The sequence below is a fragment of the Sus scrofa genome, chromosome 1, assembly GCF_000003025.6.
Source record: "Sus scrofa isolate TJ Tabasco breed Duroc chromosome 1, Sscrofa11.1, whole genome shotgun sequence".
In the NCBI taxonomy this organism is placed as follows: Eukaryota; Metazoa; Chordata; class Mammalia; order Artiodactyla; family Suidae; genus Sus; species Sus scrofa.
This window is the reverse complement of record NC_010443.5, coordinates 251,579,584-251,600,599: the sequence shown is the minus strand read 5'-3', so window position 1 is coordinate 251,600,599 and position 21,016 is coordinate 251,579,584. Positions and strand designations below refer to the sequence as shown.

Genomic DNA, 21,016 nt, shown 5'->3' with positions numbered 1-21,016 from the left:
CTTGCTCAGTGGATTAAGGATAGGGCGTTGCCCCAAGCTGCAGTGTAGATCTCGGATGCAGCTTTGAACTGGTGTTTCTATGGCTGTGGAGTAGGCAGGCAGCTGCACTTCTGATTCCACCCCTAGCCCAGGAACTTCCATATGCTGCGTGTGAGTCCATAAAAAGAAAAAAATACAATGCTGTGCCAATTTCTGCTGTTTCAGCAAAGTGACCCATATATATATATATCTGTATGTATGTATGACTGGGTCACTTTTATATATATAAAAGCACACACGCACACACACACATGTTTTCTTATACTATTTTTCATCATGGTCTATCCCAAGAGACTGGATATAGTTCCCTATGCTATATAGTAGGACATCATAGATTATCCATTCTGAATGTAATAATTTGTATCTGCAAACCCCAAACTCCCCATCCATCCCTCTCCCTCCGCCTCCCCCTTGGCAAGCTCAAGGCTGTTCTCCATGTCAATGAGTCTGTTTCTCTTTTGTAGATAAGTTCATTTGTGATGTGTGTTAGATTCCAGATATAAGTGATAACATAGGGTATTTGTCTTTCTATTTCTGACTTACTTCATTTAGTATGGTAATCTCTGGTTGCATCCATGTTGCTCCAAATGGCATTATTTCATTCATTTTATGGCTGAGTAATATTCCGTTGTGTATATGTACTACATCTTTTTTTTAATTATAGTTGATATACAATGTTCTGTCAATTTCTGCTGTGAGCAAAGTGACCCATATATATACACATTCTTTTTATTACATTATCCTCTATTATCTTCCATCACAAGTGACTAGATATAGTTCCCTATGCTACACAGCATCATCTCATTGCTTTTTCACGCCAAATGCAATAGTTTGCATCTACCAACCCCAAACTACGAGTCCATCCCTCTCCCTCCCTTTCCCCCCCTTGGCAACCACAAGTCTGTTCTTCATGTCCATGAATTTGTTTTTGTTCTGTAAATAGGTTCATTTTTGCCAAATATTAGATTCTAGATATGTGGTATCATATGGTATTTGTCTTTCTCTTTCTGACTTACTTCATTTAGTATGAGAGTCTCTAATTCCATCCATATTGCTGCAAGTGGCATCATTTTGTTCTTTTTATGGCTGAGTAGTATTCCATTGTGTATATATACCACATCTTAATCCATTCATCAGTCGATGGACATTTAGGTTGCTTCCATGTCTTGGCTATTGTGAATAGTGCTGCTATGAACATGCGAGTGCATATATCTTTTTGAATTATGGTTTTGTCTGGATATATGCCCAGGAGTGGGATCACTGGATCATATATTTCTAATAAAACAACTGAAATTATTGTTATCATTGTTATCACTATTTCTTACAAGGAGTTTCATCTGATAAGACAAGTGAAAAATCTCTGTAAACCGTGAATGTATAAATCTTAGTATTGACACCATCTATTACTACTGTTGAAGTTTAACCTTCTGCAAATGGGAGGAGGTGGATCATGCATTTGATTTGGGGGATTTAGTCCGGATCCACCAAAGTAATATCTCGGAGAACAAATAAAAGACAACGTCCAAGAGAAATACCAAGCCCCCAAATCTGAACATTCACGTTCCCCTCAAAGATCTGACAATGAAAGGCACCTGATTTGAAGACGTTCAGAGTTAAGCCTTTGAGCCACTGGAGGGCAGCAGAGACAGAATTTTAATACCCAAACTTCGTTTAACATTCATTGACCAATTGGTGGATTTATTCATTTAGCACAAAATGAGTGCTTACTATGTGCAAGGCATTCACCTTTTATTATGATCAAAGTCATATGTAAACTTTTTCATTGGTTATTTATATTGTGAAAGAATATTTGACAGCCATTTCTATTTGAATCCCTATTGCACCTAGTATGGATTGAAATCTACTTATGTTTTGCATTGTACATGGAGAAGTCATAAAATAATAGAATTTTAAAAGCAAGACTGTCACAGATCGCTGATATTACTAATCTCTCTTTTGAACAATGCCATTATCTTTCCTGCTCTTTCCTGTGTTTAAAAATGTTTATTGGTTTTCTTTTCGGCCTGCTCATTGTCAATATTTAAGAAAATACAGGAAAATAAAATTCAACCAAAGATAAACTATTGTTAGTGTTTTGATGGAATTCATCCCAGATACACATGGTTGTAAGTTTATTTAGTTTACAGATGTGATCTCGGAATCTATAGATAATAGCTCAAAATTGCACTGTAACGCTAAGGTTCCAAATCAGTATATATTTGAGATCCCAATGAAATAAAGCTTTTTTAGAAGTTCAGTAGTTTTGTATGTTATATTATGCAGACCAAACAGTTTATCCAAACATAGTTCTCATTTTTATACTAAGTGCATATTTATTTATCTAGATTAGTTCATTTTTACCTCTTACCCTGCTTTCAAAAAAAAAAAAAAAAAAAAAAAAAAGGAAAAGAAAGAAAACAAATTTAAATTGATTTCAGGGTTGCCCTGTATTTTGACTCATCAAAGCAGAGTTCCCATTCTGGCTCAGCGGAAATGAACCTGACTAGTATCTATAAGGACGTGGGTTTGATACCTGACCTCACTCAGTGGGTTAAGGATCTGGCATTGCCAAGAGCTGCAGTGTAGGTTGCAGATATGGCTTGGATCTGGCTCTGGCTGTGGCTGTGACTGTGGCGTAAGCCAGTAGCTGCAGCTCTGATTCCACCCCTAGCCAGGAAACCCATAGGCCACGGGTGCAGCCCTAAAAAATGAAAAAAATAATACATCAAAGCGAGAATAAGCGAGAATAAGCCACTCAGTCTTTTTAAAAGGAAAGGCAGGGCATCGCTGATTTCGTACCAAACATGTTACTAACAAATTGAAATTAGAACATGAAAAAGGAGAATATGCTTAAGTGTGTACATTTACCATCAAAGATTTCAATCCATGTAGTCAAGTAATGAGGCCAGGGATGGATAATTTCCCTAACTTCACACACATACCAGGATCAAGTGACCTCACCAAAATAAATGGGGGGAATGCCTGTCACTTTTCTATTTCCTCCTTCAGCAAATTGTCACCTCGACCCTATTTTACATAATGAGATTTCCAGAGTAAACAACTGTGAGGGTAGACTCGTGGTTGCCTAGGGGGAGTGGGAGGGAGTAGGGTGGTTGGGGAGCTTGGGGTTAACAGATGCAAACTATTGCCTTTGGAATGGGTTAGTGATGAGATCCTGCTGTGTAGCACTGGGAACTCTGTCTAGTCACTTATGGTGGAGCATGATAATGTGAGAAAAAAGAATGTATACATGTATACACGTATACTGGGTCACCATGCTGTACAGTATAAAAAAAAATGTATTGGGGAAATAACTATTAAAACTTTTTTTAAAAAATAAAAAAAACAACTGTGATGGGTAGCCAGTCGAGGAAGAGAGGCAGACATGTTAATACCTTGCTGTGTTAGGTGCTAAAATGTGGGAAGCATGGCATGCCATGTGGTTCATAAAAGGGTTATCTGAGGAGTCAAGCTCAGGTGTAGGGCATTTGACTGTATAAGAGGCTCACCTGACCAGGCTTTGTCCCTTAGAGACCAAGGAGATATTGAGGCCAGAAACTAAATGTCAAGGCAAAAAGGAGTCAGACAAGGAGAGGAGGAGAAAGAAGCACTTGGGTGGGGGAAATGCAGGCAAAGGCCTGACTTCTGTGACTGCCTAGTCGTTCAGAGTGGCCAGAGAGCAAGGTTCGTGTGACAAGGCCAAAGAGGTAAGCAAGCGTGCAACCATGAGTTTGAACTGTAGCATGTAATATAATTTTAACTTTGCAAAGTTCATTCTGGTTAGTACGTGGACAATGGATTGGAGAAGAAAATGCTAGAGGAAGAGAGTCCAGTTGTATCTATAAGATGATTGACCATTCATTTAAAATGATTGAGAACATTATCAACTCATTACAGAAACGAATGTAGAATCTAGACACAGCAGGTGCTTGATGTATCTTGAATAGTGATTGGAAATATTTGTAAATATATGGCCATATTTAGACTTCCCTAAGGAGACTGCTGGCCTATTCCTATTTCTTCTACTACAGCTTCAGCAGCACTATCTTAATACCACATATTTCTGTTTCTAAATCAATATCAGACTTGAGTTGTACACAGTGAAAAAGTGAGCCACTTAATCTTCCATTACTGCTGTCCCAAACTGGAAAAGTCTGATGTTTATCTGAATGTATGCTTCAATTTCATCAAGGAAGAGTATTTACTTTATCAGATTTCTTTTCTTGGAATTATTGCTTCTATCAACTTCCCTTGGAGAATTTACTTTGGTGATCTAGTCATTTGTTAAGTGTTTATCTATAAAATGAATGAGGCTGCATGGAAATTCATCATATTTATGGTTCAGATTATAAAACTAGATCTGCATATTTTAAAGGAAAATTATTGCTCAAGCTATGTACATAGCACATGAAATACTGTTTCCTCAGGCACAATATAGCCATAAGGTCGGAGGGAAAATCAGAAGGGAACTGTCTGATAATAACGAAAATTATGCAGCTCTGTGTTTCCTGAGTAATTCATCTGCTGTTTGTTAAGAAACAAGCTAGGAGGAATGGAAACTCTTTTTCCAATTAATATTCTTTAAGAAATTTTCATGGAGGTGTTTCCAAACTACAGGGTCTGGGAATGAAATTTTTAAAGCATGACAAAGTATTATAGAAGCAGATGGTACTGAAGGATTTTTTTAAGTGTGGAGGAAAAATCGCATCAAAACAAGACAGCGAGGCAAGGAAACATTTGAGTCATCTACAGCTGATAATGTTTTAGTGATCATTTGCTATCTGTGATGTTCACTTGAAAGTGCTTAAATATAAATCTTTTCTTTTGAATTGCAAGTTAGTTGTAATAATCTCAGAAAAATAGAAAGGAAAAGAAATTTAGCAAACAGAATTCCTTAAGTAAATTTTAGAGATCAAAAAACACTTTTCACATGTAATTATCCAAAACACATGATATCTCCCAAACCCAGATGGCTTGAGTAAAAATACTAATGTTTTCTAAGCCAAAAGTTACAAAGTTATAAAGATGGACTATTTTGCATCAAATATATTACATTTTACTTTTTTATTTTTATTTATTTATTTATTTATTTAGGTCTTTTTAGGGCCATAGCCACAGCATATTCTCAGGCTAGGGGTCAAATCTGAGCTGTAGCTGCTGGCCTATGCCACAGCAACACCAGATCCAAGCCGCCTCTGTGACCTACACCATAGCTCACAGCAAAGCAGGATCCCTGACTCACTGAGTGAGGCTAGGGATTGAACCTGCATCCTCATGCTTATTGGTCAGGTTTGTTTCCGCTGAGCCACGATGGGAACTCCTGCATTGAATATTTATAATTTACTCAAAGATAGACCATCATTTTAATTACACAAAAATATATTTGAAAAAGCCTTAAAATAATTGCACATCTCCTGCTAAGATAATTAGATGTTATTTTTCCTACTCATATATGCAGAAGGAGGTTGATTAATAAAGGAAAATACCACATGGATCAAGTAACATAGGGGATTCTGAACTTCACATGGATAATTAAACAGGCCTTTACTATGGGGTAGTGAGTTAATTTTTTTTTTCAGATGCATGGTAGGCGGGACATGGATGGGACAGGAGATGGAAGGATTGTTGTGGATAATTTCATTTGGGGCATGTTGAGTTTGAAAGGCCCATGAAAGCCTGAATGGGTGGATGCAGGTTGTAAGAGATTAAACAAGTTGAGTTTGGAGGGAGGTCTGGACTGAAAATGGAGATTCACATGGCATAACTACTTAGAAGTGAATGAGGTCACCCAAGACAATTGTAGAGTATGAAAATATGCTGCCCAAACCAGAGAGATACATAAAGGACGCTTTCAAATGCTGGAAGGAGAAGGCAGGGGCCTAGAAGACTGAAAAGAGAAAGCAGATGATCACAGTGGGAGCAATTTCCATGACCTGCTGACATTGTTATTTTCACTCCCCATTGACATTCATGTCAAACCTACCAATTAAGTTTGAGTACAATGGTCTTTACAAAAAGACTGTGTTCTTCCCAACCTCACAATGAATCCTTCTAGCTAGTTTCCCATTTAGCACAAAACCAGGATGAATGGAAAAGAAAAGTATGCAGGTATAGAACATGAAATAAGGTTCCGTTTATAACTCAGGTAGCAGGTTCTTGGGGCAACTCAAAACTAAGAAGGAAGCCAAACGGCAATGTTGGCACTATGTCAGGAAAATGACGATTCTGGTCAGATTGGGTTTTGGGAGAGCTAAACTGCCCTCTGACTAGCTGCCGCTCATTTAACCTGCCCAGAGTTCCCGTTAAAATATTGACAAAAGCCAGAAAATAATGACAATCCAAAATAACAAACTGAAAATTAGTATTAACAGTATGTTTTTAGAATATGGCAGAAATCTTTAGTAATGATTGGGCCAGTGAAGGTAGATTTCTTTTTTTTAATTTATTTTTAAATTTAATTTAATTTTCCCTTTTTTAGGGCTGCACCAGTGGCATATGGAAGTTCCTAGGCTAGGGGTCTAATCTGAGCTACAGCTGCTGGCCTATGCCACAGCCACAGCAACGTGGGATCTGCGCGGTGTCTGTGACTTACACCAGAGCTCATGGCAAGGCCAGGGATCAAACTGGCATCCTCATGGATACTAGTTGGATTTGTTTCTGCTGCACCACAACAGGAACTGCCTTTTTTTTTTTTTTTTTTTTTTTTTTTTTTTTGCTTTTTAGGGCTGCATCCGTGGCATATGGAGGTTCCCAGGCTATGGGTCCAATTGGAGCTGTAGCTGCCGGCCTACACCACAGCCACAGCATTGTAGGATCTGGGCCAAGTTTGAGACCTACACCAGCTCATGGCAATGCCGGATCCTTAACCCACTGAGTAAGGCCAGGGATCGAACCTCCTTGTTCCTAGTCAGATTTGTTTCTGCTGTACCATGATGGGAACTCCAGGAACTCCCTTTCTTTAAAAAAAAATTATTTGTGTTTTATACATTGTTCCCTTCATGAAACAACTCTGTTCTTTTCTGGGTATAGTCTTGCAACTCTAGGAGTTACTTGAAGTTTCAACTTCTTCATTAGTAAAACCTATTTATTGGGATTTGTTTGGATGAAATGAGCTAATGCAGGCTAATTGCTTACCAGAGTGCTTGGTGCAAAGCAATTAATGGTCAGTAGTCCCTAAATGGATCCTCTCCTAGGCTGCCCCCAAGTACTGATTAAAACAGAAAAGAATGAGCATTCAAAATAGCAAATACTGATTATGGATGTTGACAGCGTGTTGCCAGAATCTGGGAGGAATTTTCGTTAATCGCTAACCTGAATGAAATTTCATTTATAAAATAAGCGTGTTTTTTTTTTTCTTCTCTTTCTTCAACTCATGAAACAAAGCTATTTACTATTATCATTTATAAATATATTCACCATTCACCCTAACTTAATATATGCCATGTACTGTGTGGGCTCTAGGGATCCTTACCCATTAGTCATCCTCAAGGCATCTGGATTCTATGGAAATTCTATGCAAAACTCTGAATTGTTCTGAGAGAGGATCCATAACTTTCATAGGCTTCTCCCTCCCCAATAGACTGAGAAACAGTATCTAGTAGAACCATCTCATGTTATAGAGAGCCTAGAAATGCTATCACCACATCATGTCATGGTCACTTGCATTAGTCACCCGTAGCTTCTATGCCTTCAGATATGAGCTCTCAGACTGGTGAGAATTCTAATTTGAAGGAAATAAACATACATATTAATTTAATTTTATTTTTTGCTAAAATTTGCTGTCTTATTCCTAATTTTGAAAGATGACCTTATCCAATCCTTTAACATTTCCTGATATTTCTCATTCTTGCCACTTTTATATCCGTCCCTTCCTCTAAAACCTAGCATCTTAAATCTAGGGTTTAGCTATCACACTAAAGTGCCGCTTTGCTTGGTTATTTGCAAATGGTCTTGGAATTTGGATATGTCACATTCTGATGTTTCATAAAATTCAGGAGTTCCTAAAACTGAAGCCACTGCTTTAAAATGTGTATGAAAAGTTAATGGGGACCAAATGTTCTCCCTCCACCCTGTTATAAGAACTTTATCACTCAAAGTATAAAAGTACTAAAAAATTTTAGAAATTAGTCATTTATGTAGAAATGGAAAAAAAAAAAAAACACTTGCAGACCAGAAAGAGTATTAAAAATTATTAACCCTAAATTTAAGGCTATAAATTAAAAATACAGGGTGGTCAGCAGAAACAAAATTGTTATATTTAGAACTTTTTGTGGAAGTGACCCCACAACAATTGTTCATGAACCTGGTGTTTCCAATTCTTATTCTAATAGGCACTTTTCAGACAGTGATTTTTTTTTTTTTTTTTTTTTTTTTTTTAACAAACTACCACCAATGTTCTATTTTTATTTCGAGCATCTTGACATTTTCTTTTCCCTTCCAGATGAACTTACTTGATAAGTGGATCATTGGAAAACTGTCAGACTATAATAGGTGTGCTGTATTTAAGAGGCACTAGTTGTACATACTCAAGTTCAACAAAATGTTCTTAAGTTCACAGAAACTTGTCACTTGGGTAAGAATATCAGGAAGACCCACCAGTAAGTTAGGAAATCATTTGCATCACGAACAGAATCTGCATGTGTTTTTCCTACTTTTCAGAATGGTCAGAGTCAAATCTGAGAATGTTTATTATTTACCTAAAAGCAGGAATGTGGGTTACTAGTTTGCTTTGACATAGTTGGTTAGGACTGATTATTTGCCCTTGAAAAATAATAAACATGCAAAAACTGAGCATTACTTTTTAAATATCACCAGAAAAACTATATATAAATAATGCCGATAGGATTTTTACACTAAAGGACAGACATGATGCTAAATGAAAGAAGCCGAGCACAAAAGACCACATATTGTATCATCCCATTTATATGAAATGTCAGAATAGGAAAATTATAGAGACAGAAAGTAAATAAGTGATTGCCTAGGATTGGGAGAGCCAGGGTGATGGTGCACTCCTACCCATGGTTCAAGATTTCTATTTGGAATGATGAAAATATTCTAAGATTGGATTATGATGATGGTTGCACAGCCCTATAAATATAATAAAAACCATTGAATTTGACACTTTAAATAGATGAGCTTTATTTATTTATTTTTTTTATAATTTTTTTATTCTCCCACTGTACAGCAAGGGGGTCAGGTTATCCTTACATGTATACATTACAATTACATTTTTCCCCCACCATTTGTTCTGTTGCAACATGAGTATTTAGACAAAGTTCTCAATGCTATTCAGCAGGATCTCCTTGTAAATCTATTCTAAGTTGTATCTGATCAGCCCAAGCTCCCGATCCCTCCCACTCCCTCCCCCTCCCATCAGGCAGCCACGAGTCTTTTCTCCAAGTCCATTAGATGAGCTTTATAATAAGTAAATTATATCTCAATAAAGCCATTAAAAACAAATAATCATTCAATATTGGGATTTTCTTTGGAGGGATGTTCCTTTTACCTTAAAAAAGACTCAGAGTCACTTTGAATTTCTTATTATATGATATTATTCATTTTTTGTTAATTTCTCAAAGATCATGGAGTTTTTATCTATCTGTATAATTATATTGATAATATAGTTGAAAACTTCCTTCAAGTTGGTTCTTTGGAACTAAATTTATTTCTTGGTCTTTTCCCCAAATTGAGTTTATTTAATGAATTCTCTACTCTTAATAGTTGACTTCCTGTACTCTAATTTTTTGCTGTAGAAGTGTGGTCCAGGGATCAGCAATATTGGTATCATCTGAGAGTGTAGTAGAAATGCAGAATCGTAGGGCCAATCCCACACCTACTGAAACAAGCCAGCCTTTTAACAGAATCAGAGGCACAAAGAAATGATTCATATGCACGTGAAAGCATGAGTGCAGCGGTTCTCAAAGTAAGGCTTTGAGAACAGCATCAGCTTCAGCTGGGAATTCATTAGACATGGACATTCTCAGGCCACCATCCCGCCCACCTGAATCAGAAACTCCAGCAATCTACGTTTTATCAAACTCTCCTGGTGATTCTGATCACCTTGAAGTTTCCTAAGCAACAGAGTCACTTTGTTGCACAATATGGTCACCTGGGGAAATTTTTAAATCTTGATGCCCAGGCTGCAACTCAGATATGTTAAATCAGAATCTTCGTGCGTAGGATCTAGATATCAGTATTTTAAAATATGTCTTAGATGATTCCGAGGTGCACTCAAATTTGAAAATCAGTATTCTAAAGGAAAGAGACTATGAAAATTCATTTCGAATGTTCAAACTGGCTGTAGTTCTCAGAATGACTTTAAATTATGGGATGACATTATGTTTTATCAGGAAGTTATCATCCTCTGGCATTTGGGTTTATCTGATAAAGTTTCCTCATTCATCATTCATCTCACACTCTGTATTTTTTCTTCACTTAATCTAATATAAATCCTCTAATCCACTCCACACATATAGAAAACATTACAAAGTGAAAATTAAAGGAAGTCACCTGGTAGTCTAGTGATTAGGACTCTGTGCTTTCATCCCTACGGGCCAGGGTTCAAACCCTGGTTTGGGAACTGAGATCCCACATCAAGCCATGTTCCATGCTGCAGCAAACAAACAAATAAGCAAAAAAAAAAAAAAAAAAAAGTTAAGCCCTAACTTTTTTACTCCTTGGGAAACTAGAAAGGGAACCAAAGGGAAAATATCTGTTTTTCCTAAAGAAAGAGGTAATTATGTGCATGAGGGGATGGTAGGCAGGGCCTGCCCACTTCTAAAAGGGAAGAAAGAGGTGAGTAGGAGTTATATTCGATTAAAATCCAGAATGGGCACTTGCTAATTTTGGTTCTGAAAAACCAACCAACAAAGACCAAGGGGCCAAGGCTCAGCTCAGAGAGGTGAGGATTCATGTGTTTCTGTAAAGAAGGGGATCACTTCAGTGGAAAATAAGTGAACATGTAATTAAGAGGAGAAGTCCAGTTTTGGAGAGACCATGAACACCAGGTCTTCCTGGTCATAGGGAGGGTTTTGGATGACAGCTAGAATTCCCAGGGAGTGTAGGAGAGGAATGGGGCCCATCTCTAGCGGTTTAAAGAACTCCATATTAATTAGGGGGATGGGAGAGTCAGACATTATAACTTTTTGGCTTAACTAGTAAATCTATTGCACACTCCATTGCTTTTGTGTTCTCCCAAATCATTGCCAGGAATGCACCTTTCTGTGCCTGTCAAGATACTGCCAAATGCTGCCTGGGAGTATATATTTGTCCCTCACAGGCAGTGTCAGTTTGGGGACTCTACTCCAATTTTATAAGAAATTGGTAAAAACAACTTCATCACTTTCAGACACAGATAAGAACTATGTTTTTGGCACATGTATTTTCTATAAACTAACACAAACTAATTGGAAAGCTGACAAGAGAGGAAAAACCCTAGATATTGATCCATAAAACATAATCTACAGACATAAAATGTACAAAACACACATAATTCTCCTTTAAATTAGAATGGAGAGCTAGAGCAGGTGTCCTTGTAGTGTCCTAATCTTGCCACAGTTATTTAGGGAGGGAATTTCGTTCCTCTAAGGACTCTGTTGGTCCTTTAAAGCAGGAAATAAAGCTCATGAGAAAAACCACATGCTAGTGAAGACTGGTCGATTTTCGAAAGTGTTGCTGGGTGAAGAGATCCCCTTGGTGATGGAGAGAGTAGCAGGTAAGCAGGTTGAACCAATATTTACTAATACCAAGTATATACCTGCTGCTGAGAAAGTTTTGGCCGAGAGCAACAAGGACAGGGATTCCTAAGAGAGGCTAATCAGACACTCTTCAATTTTTTTCTGCACAACCTAAGCTGTTCAAGGTTCCTAAAGATTGTATTAATTTTCTATCTGTAAAGGTAGTCTGGAAAGAGGAGAGGAATGGAATTAGATGTTCATAGCAAAAGGGGTAGACTGATGAATCAATGACAAAGATTCGGGACTAAGCCTTGATGGAAGCTGGAGCTATGGAGATGAGAATTCATCCTGAGGCTGGAGAAAGAGCACACTAGAGCAGGCACAGGTCCTGAATAAAGCCTGGAGAGTCTCCTGAGATAGATACCCTCTAGTCCCCTCAAATTTAGTTTGGGTGACTTTTGATAGTTTGCAATTTTTAAGGAATTGGTCCAACTCATATAGGTTGTTGAATTTGTGTGATACAGTTATTTGCAGTATTCTTTTGTTGTCCTTATAATGTGTGGGGTCTGTAGTGATAGCTCCCTTTTCAGCCAGATGTTGTTAATTTGCATGTCCCCACCCCCACATGATCTCTCTGGCTTGAGTTTTAATCTAAGAACCACTCTTTGGTTTCATTAATTTTTCTCATTGTTTTTCTGTTTTCCACTTCATTTCTTTCTTTTCCTTTATTTAGAGAGTGTACTCCCCTAATAATGCATTCATTATTTCCTTCTTTTATGTGTCTTGGGCCTAATTTGTTCTTTATTAGTTGCTTAATATGAGGTTAGAAGATCAACTTGAGACCTTCCTTCTTTTTAAATATAAGTATTTAATACTATAAGTTTCTCTCTAAGCACTGCTTTAGCTGAGTTCCATAAAATACATTTTCATTTTCATTCAGTTAAAAATACTTTCTAATTTCCCTTGAGATTTTTTATTTGGCACATGGGTTGTTTAATTTCCAAATGTTTAGGGTTTTTCCAGGTGTTTCTCTGTTATTAATATCTAGTTTAATTCCATTATAGTGCATGCATACTTCATATGATTTTCAATTCTTATAAATTTATTAGGCTCATTTTATGGCTCAGGATATGACCTATCTTGGTGAATGTTCTATGAACACTTGAAAAGAATACATATTCTGTTATTATTGTATGGCGTGTTCTATAAATGGCAGTTAGTGTTCATTCTTCTATATCCTTATTGATTTTCTGTCAAGTTCTATTAATTATTCACTATAGATATCTCCAACTGTATTTGTTAATTTGTCTACTTCTTATTTCAGTTCTGTCAGGTTTTGCTTCATGTAGTTTGATGTCTGTTCTTAGGAGCAAATACATTAAGGACTGTTATGTCTTCTTGGATAGTATGTCTTCCTGTATAAGTCACCCCTTTATCAGTATTTTATGTCCTTTTTTATCCATGAGAATATTTCTTTATTCTAAAATCTATTCTCTTTGTGATAATATAGCCACTATAGTATTCTTTTGATTGGTGATTCCATGGTATATTTCTTACCTTCCTTTTGCTTTTGTCAGTCTACTATATTTACATTTAAAGTGGGTATTCAACTTGTAATTGAGTCCTTTTGAAAATCTAACCTGAAAGTCTCCATTTTTTTATTGAAATGTATAAGACTTAAAACCACATGGGTTCCATTACATCACTTTCTTTATGTTATGGTTGTGATATATATTCATATACTCACATTAAAAACTCCATTAGACAATGCTATGATTTTTTTCTTTTTTAAAATTACTCAATGCATTTATTACATTTATAGTTGTACAATGATCATCACAATCCAATTTTATAGGATATCCATCCTACAACCCAAGTGCATTCCGCACCCCTCAAACTGTCTCCTTTGGAGACCATAAGTTTTCCAAAGTCTGTGAGTCAATATCTGTTCTGCAAAGAAGTTCATTCTCTCCTTTTTTTAGATTCCACATGTCAGTGAAAGCATTTGATGTTGGTGTCTCATTGTATGGCCGACTTCACTTAGCATGATAATTTCTAGGTCCATCCATGTGGCTAAAAATGCTGGTATTTTGTTCCTTTTAATGGCTGAGTAATATTCCATTGTGTATATGTACCACGTCTTCTTGATCCACTCCTCTGTCAATGGACATTTAGGTTGTTTCCATGAATCAAACTTGCATCCTCATGAATGCTAGTCAGATTTGTTTCAGCTGAGCCACAATAGGAACTCTGTTAGTTCCTTTCTTTCAGCACTTGAATGAGGTTATTTAACCACTTTGGTCTCCATGGTTTTTGATGAGAATCCATAGTCATTCAAATTGTTGTCTCTGACTGCTATATGTATAATTTATATATATATATATATATATAATATATATATTAATCTTTGGTTTTTGAGAGTTTGATTACAGTGTATCTGGACATTTTTTGAGTCTATCCTGTGAGTATTCTCAGAACTTCTCAAATCTGTGCATTTATATCTTTCACTGAATTTAAGAAGTGTTCACCTATTATTTCTTTTATATAATATATATATATAGCATCAATCTATTTTTTCTCTCTTCTTGGACTCTAATGAAACAAAGTTAGAACTTTGATATTGTCCCACAGTTGCCAGAGACCTTATTGTTTTTCTCTCCCCCAGTCTTTTTTTGACTCTTTAGAGTCAATAGAAATTAGATACTTTCTTTTTTTAGTTTATTTTATTACTCAATGAACTTATTACATTTATAATTGTACAATGATCATCACAATCCAATTTTATAGGATACTTTCTATTTATCTATTTTCATGTTCATATTTCCTTTGCTCATCCTCATTGAGCCCATCCATTAGTTTTTTTTTAATTTGTTATTGCATTTTTCTCTTTTTAAATTTCTATTCAGTTTGTTTTTAGAGTTTATCTCCTCAAAACTCCTTTTTAATACATTTTTAGAGTGTTCACCTTTGCCTTAGTAACATGCTTACAATAGCTGCCTTATTATCTTTGTCTGATAATTCAAATATCTAGACCATCTTAGGGCCTGTATTTGTTGATTTTTCTCTTCCTGGTAAAAAGCCATAGGATTTTTCTTTTTTCCTTAGAATTAATTTTAATTAATTAAATCCTAGACATTCTGAATATATATATATATATATATTTTTTTTTTTTTTTTCTTGGTGGGGACACATCCACAGCATATGGAAGTGAATCAGAGCTATGTGACAGCCACAGCAACCTATACCACAGCTTATGGCAATGCTGAATCCTGACCCACTGAACAAGGCCAGGGATCAAGACTGAATCCTGATGGATACTAGTCAGATTCATTTCCATTGAGCCACAACGGCAACTCCCAGACATTCTGAATGTTATATTGTGAGATTCTAGGTCTCGTTAAAATACTCTGGAGATGTCCATTTGTTGGTCTTTTGTTTTATTTAGTTTCAATAGCAAGTAAACCCAGTTAGGTTTAGACCACACATTCTGTCTCTCCTCCTGCAGGTGGAAAGTCTCATGTAAATTCAATTGTCAAAGCCCCTTTTCTGTTCTGATTAGGCCTGCTCCATGTGAGTACCTCGTAGGGGTTAGTTTGGGATGTGGATACTGGTTTATATTGCATGTCTCAAAGCTGTGGTTCTTTGTGTTTGTCCCTTGCATTTGCAGCTCATGACTGAGGACTTGTGGAGTTCACACATAGAACTAGAGAATCTCTTTCTCCGAATCTTTCTTCCCTAGAATTTCCTCTGTACCCTTTCTCTCTTATAGTCCCTTTTCTTGGCTTTTAGGTAGAAAGCCAGAGTTTCTTTCAAGTTGTGCAGGCCATGTTACTGAGATGGCCATCAGGATGAGGTAGCAAGAGAAAAGAGAGAAAAAAATAGTGGTGATTCTTTCCAAACTCTTTGAATCATGGGGACCCTTTTATTTGTTCTTTGAGTCAAGGACATGAGCTTTCTCTTTGGGCTTTAGGTGCCCATGTTGCTGCAGCCATGGCAAATTACCTTAAAATGCTGTGGCTTAATACAACAAACATCTGTATCTGCATATTCTATGGCTTAAGATTCCAGGTGTTGCCAGGCTGTTTTTTTTCTGGCACAGAGTATTTTACAAAATTACAGCCATCATGTTGCCCAGGGCTTCAGTCATCTTAAGGTTTGACATTGGGAAGGTCTGCTTCCAAGTTGATTCATATGGCTGTTGACAGGCTCCAGAAGTTCCACTTCAAAGCTCCCTACAAGGCTTTTGACAGGCTGCAGTGTCTTGCTGGCTGTTGGCCAGAGACATAGTTTCTTGGCCTGTGGGCCTCTCCATAGGGCATCTCATGACATGGCCACTGGCTTTCCTCTGAACAAGAGAGGCAAGAATGAGCAAAATGGGAAACAGATTCTTCTGTAATCTAATCTTGAAAGTGACATCCAAAAATTTTGCCATATTTTATTGATTGGAAGTGAGTCATTTAGGTCAACCCATATTCGAGGGGGAAAGAACTACAAAAGACAAGAATATCGGGAAGCAGGGATCATTAGGGACCATTAGGGACCATTTCAATGGTTGCCTACAACACTTTCTTAAATGAAACGCCTGGTGTGCATGATTTTTATAAATTGAACGATAATTATATTATTTTGTATTAGTTTCAGGTGTACAGCATAGTTATTCAATGTTTTTATAGATTATATGCCATATGAAGTTATTAAGAAATATTGGCTATATTCCTGTGCTGTGTATTACATCCTGTAACTTATTTACTTTATACCTATTTGTTTGTACTTAATCCCCTTCAGCTATCTTGCTCTTCCCTCTACCCCTCTCCTCTTTGATAACCACTAGTTTGCTTTCTGTATCTGTGAGTCTGCTTCTGTTTTGTTATATTCATTTGTTTTATTTTTTAGATTCTATGTGTGAACTCCACAAGTCCTCAGTCATGAGCTGCCATGTTTATGAAAACATTCAATATTTGTCTTTTTCTGTCTGAATTATTTCACTAAGCATAATACCCTCCAGTTTCATCCATTTGTTGCAAGTGGCAAAATTTCATTATTTTGCATGGCTGAGATGATATATATGTATGTGTGTGTATATATATATGTGTGTGTGTGTATATATATATATATATATATATATATATATATCATCCTTTACATTTGTCTATTGATGGATACTTACGTTACTTCCATATCTTGGCTATTGTAAACAATATTGCTTTGAACATTGGGGTGCATATGTCTTTCTGAATTAGTGTTTTCATTTTCTTTAGATACATACCCAGGTGTGGAATTTCTAGATCATGTGGTAGTTTCTATTAACTTTTTTGAGGAAGCTCCATAATGTTTTCCATAGTGGCTGTGCCAATTTATATTCCCACCGACAGTGTTCAAGGGTTCTCTTTTCTCCACATCCTTACCAACATTTGTTATTTCTGGTCATTTTGACGATAGTCATTCTGACCAGTATGAGGTGATATCTCATTGTGGCTTTGATTTTCGTTTCCCTGATAATTAGTGATGTTGAGCATCTTTTCATATGCTGGTTGGCCATCTGTATGTCTTCTTTGGAAAAATGCCTCTTCAGGTCTTTGCCCATTTTTCAATCAGATTGTTTGTTTTTGGATATGGAGTTGTATGAGTTTTTAATATATTTTGAATATTAACTCCTTATCAGATATATCATTTGCCAATATATTCTTTTATTTGCTAGGTTACTTTTTTGTTTTGTTGACGGTTTCCCTCACTGTGCAAAAGTTTTTAAATTTGCTTAAGTCTCATTTGTTTATTTTTGCTTTTGTTTCTCTTCCCTGAGGAAACATATCCGAAAAAATGTTGCTAAGACCTGTGTCACTGTGTACTGCCTATGTTTTCTTCTAGGAGTATTATGGTTTCAGGTCTGGAAATATACTCTGTAAAATCATGCTTATCGGCATGATCTTTAAGAGTATATTATATCTTCAAGCCTTTTCCATGTAACATGGAAGAATATAAAATGCTGTCACATGTTTTGTTCTCTTTCTTTCCTGGCAAACAGAGATGCCATCTGGGTTCAATAGAAATTAAGGATGTTGAAAAATGCAAGGCAGATCTAGAAAGAGCCAAGGATATGGAAAATAAATGTGGGTATGTTTGGGGCATGATATTAATGCTAGGATGGTTTTCTAATCTGAATGTTATTAGGCAAATTAAGTATAAGAAACATCTGGCTGGAGGAAAACAATGCACAATTAGCAGGGTAAACAGAAATTAGTGGAGTAGGTTGCTTCATTTTAAACTGTACAAGTTTGCAAACTTCGTAAGTCTGAGGTCAAATCCCATTCCATAAGGGATAAATTAAGCTACTGTAAATTGGTTCTTTATCGAGTAGTGAAATAAGAGAGAAGTTTTTTTCTTTTTTTTTTTTTTTAGACTACATCCATTTAAGATGAATATATTAAAGCTCTTGAGGAATTAGAATCTTCCCGTATGAAGCTGGCAAGTTGACGAGCAGATAGGAGATTCCTAAAAGTGACAGATTTGCTTTTAATACTCCAAAGAGGTCCACAATAATATTTTTCATGCCATATGATCTTTGGTCATATGGTCTCAGTGCTCCCCTATCAAGAGGTAGAGTCTGTTTCTTCACCCCCTTGAGTCCAGATAGGCTTTATAACTGCTTTGACCGTTAGAATAAGGCAGAAGTGATATCACCTCATCTCCAGTTATCCCTCTTAACAGATTTAGCTGCTTCTGCTTCCTTTCCCTGGGGGCTGTGAACTACCAGATAAAAAGTTTGGACTATTCTGTTGGTAAGAGAACCACATGCAGATGCATAAAGCTTCATACAAGTGCTTGAAGAAGCCATCTCGGTCATGCCGCTGGATTGAGCCTGTAGGTGACTCCAGCCACAGCTTCTGAGTTCAGTTATCTCATAGAATCGTGAACAAGAATAATAAATTATAATTTTAGGAGTTCACATCATGGCTCAGTGGTTAACAAATCCGACTAGGAACCAAGAGGTTGCCAGTTCGATCCCTGGCCTCGCTCAGTGGGTTAAGGATCCAGCGTTGGCATGAGCTGTGGTGTAGATGGAAGACATGACTCGGATCTTGCATTGCTGTGGCTGTGGTGTAGACCAGCAGCTGTAGCTCTGATTGGACCCCTAGCCTGGGAAACTTCATATGCCACAGGTGCAGCCCTGAAAAGACAAAAGACAAAAAACAAAATTTTAAGTCATTAAGTTATGTTCACACCCAACAATAGATCATTGGAAAACATTCTTTACATACAGCCAGAATTTGAAAATCACTTCTATATTATACATAGACATTTGGGGAGTTCCCGTCATGGCTCAGTGGTTAACGAATCCGACTAGAAACCATGAGGTTGCGGGTTCGATCCCTGGCCTTGCTCAGTGGGTTAAGGATCCAGCGTTGCCGTGAGCTTTGGTGTAGGTGGCAGATGTGGCTCGGATCCCAAGTTGCTGTGGCTCTGGTGTAGGCCAGTGGCTACAGCTCCAGTTGGACCCCTGGTCTGGGAACCTCCATGTGCCACAGGAGCGGCCCTAGAAAAGACAAAAAAAAAAAAATACATAGACATTTGGGAGGTTTATAATATTATAGTATTCAAGCATAGGCTATCACTGACAAAAAAGACACACAAAAAAAAAAGTTTGTATAGAGATTGTAACTGGGTTCAGTCATTATACCATCCAGATGCTCTCAACACCATATTACTCTCTCAAGGCTGCATCCTTAAAAACAATTTCCACTGTGGGAATGGTGGGCAGAACATACATTGCAAAGACAGGAGAGCAGGTAAGGAGCCTCCTACTGCCCCAGTCCAGCTCCAGGAATAATCATCAGTCACCTCTTCCAATGATCTGAATACAGAGGTATACTCTATAGCTTAACTGTTTATATTCTGAATCTTAAATAGAATGAATAAAATAATTCACTATTGGTCTACTTAAACATTATTACGTATTTGTGTTTTCTTATGTTTTTCTATGTTCATAACACCTGTTTGTTTTTGGCCTCCCCCTCCCAATTTAATAGAATGTACTGGTATTTTTATAGCAATTTTTTGGAAAGCATAAGCATAATGATTATATAATTTTTCTTCTTATGCATTTAATATGCTTTATCTAGCCATTCTTATATTATATGTTAAGACTATTTCCAGTATTCCCAACACTCTGCTTTTGTAGTTTGTACTGTAAATTCTAGTCCTGTACATAAATGTATGTGCTCATCTCTGATTATCTCCTTAGAGAGGATTCCTAACTAAAGGATATGATCATTATCATACCTTACTTAAAAAAAATAATATTATTGAATTAGGCTGCCAAGGATTAACCATGCAGAACAGTTCCACTTTCATCCAACTTTATAAATGGCAGATACATTCCATGTGGAGGACTAGCACCAATTAATTAGTAGTAGTGACCTGGTACTCCTTGAAAGGACTGCAAGACCACATCTGGGTCCAGCAGCAAAGAAAGCTAAGATAAATTAGTGGTGTTTAACCTCAAGGAGGGATGGAAGAATGCAAGCACATGTGTTTTGTGTCTGCCAATCCAGTTTTAGCCAATTCTGGGGTTGAATATAAATTCATTAATATTTGCCAACATGTAATGTAAAAAAAAAGTCTTGGTTTTCTTATCATGTATATTTCCATTATAAATGCAATTCTATAGTTGTTCATATGCTTGGTGTCCACCTGAATTTATTCTTCTGTGAACCCCTTTTCCATTATGCTTTGTCTGCATTTTCAATTGTCTTGCTAACATAGACTTAAGAGAGTGCTTTATATATAAGAATGATAACATTGTTTTCTGCCATTTTCCAATTTATTATTGTCCTTTTAACTTGTTTACAGTACTTTATGATGATAAAAGTATTAATTGCTATATGGTCAAATAAGCTAATATTTCTCTTTGTGATTTCCTCCTTTGTTTACATGCTTAAAACATTCTTCCACACCCTACAGTCTTATGAATGTTCATCTATATATTCTTACGGTTTCTTTATGATTTAATTTGTATGTCTCTCTTTAATCTATCAGAAATCTAATATCCTCCTAATCCATTTCAAAGAGAGACAAACTAGAAAAGGAGACAAAGAGACGGAGTAAGGAAATATCAAGCAAATTGAAAACAATGATATTGATGATGATGATGACACTGAGGATGATAATTATCATTAGAACTAAGCTGAGGTTTCATCCATAGTAAAAGTTAAGGTGAATATAGGAAATGAATAAAGGCTGATTTTGTGTTGTTGGAAGTTACGCAGTTGTCTTCTTAATGAGTAGAACTTTGTTCACAGAGAATA

General features: G+C 36.6%; 1 long non-coding RNA gene across 2 annotated transcripts in view; it reads left to right on the top strand.

Moving 5' to 3' along the window:
- The window catches only part of LOC110256901, a 206,996-nt gene extending 188,752 nt beyond the window's left edge, over positions 1 to 18,244 (top strand). Inside the window, exon 6 of one of the 2 annotated variants that reach the window (XR_002338980.1) lies at positions 18,111 to 18,244. This is a non-coding gene — a long non-coding RNA (uncharacterized LOC110256901). The remainder of the gene's footprint in view (positions 1 to 18,110) is intronic. The other variant, XR_002338981.1, reaches the window with a different exon arrangement.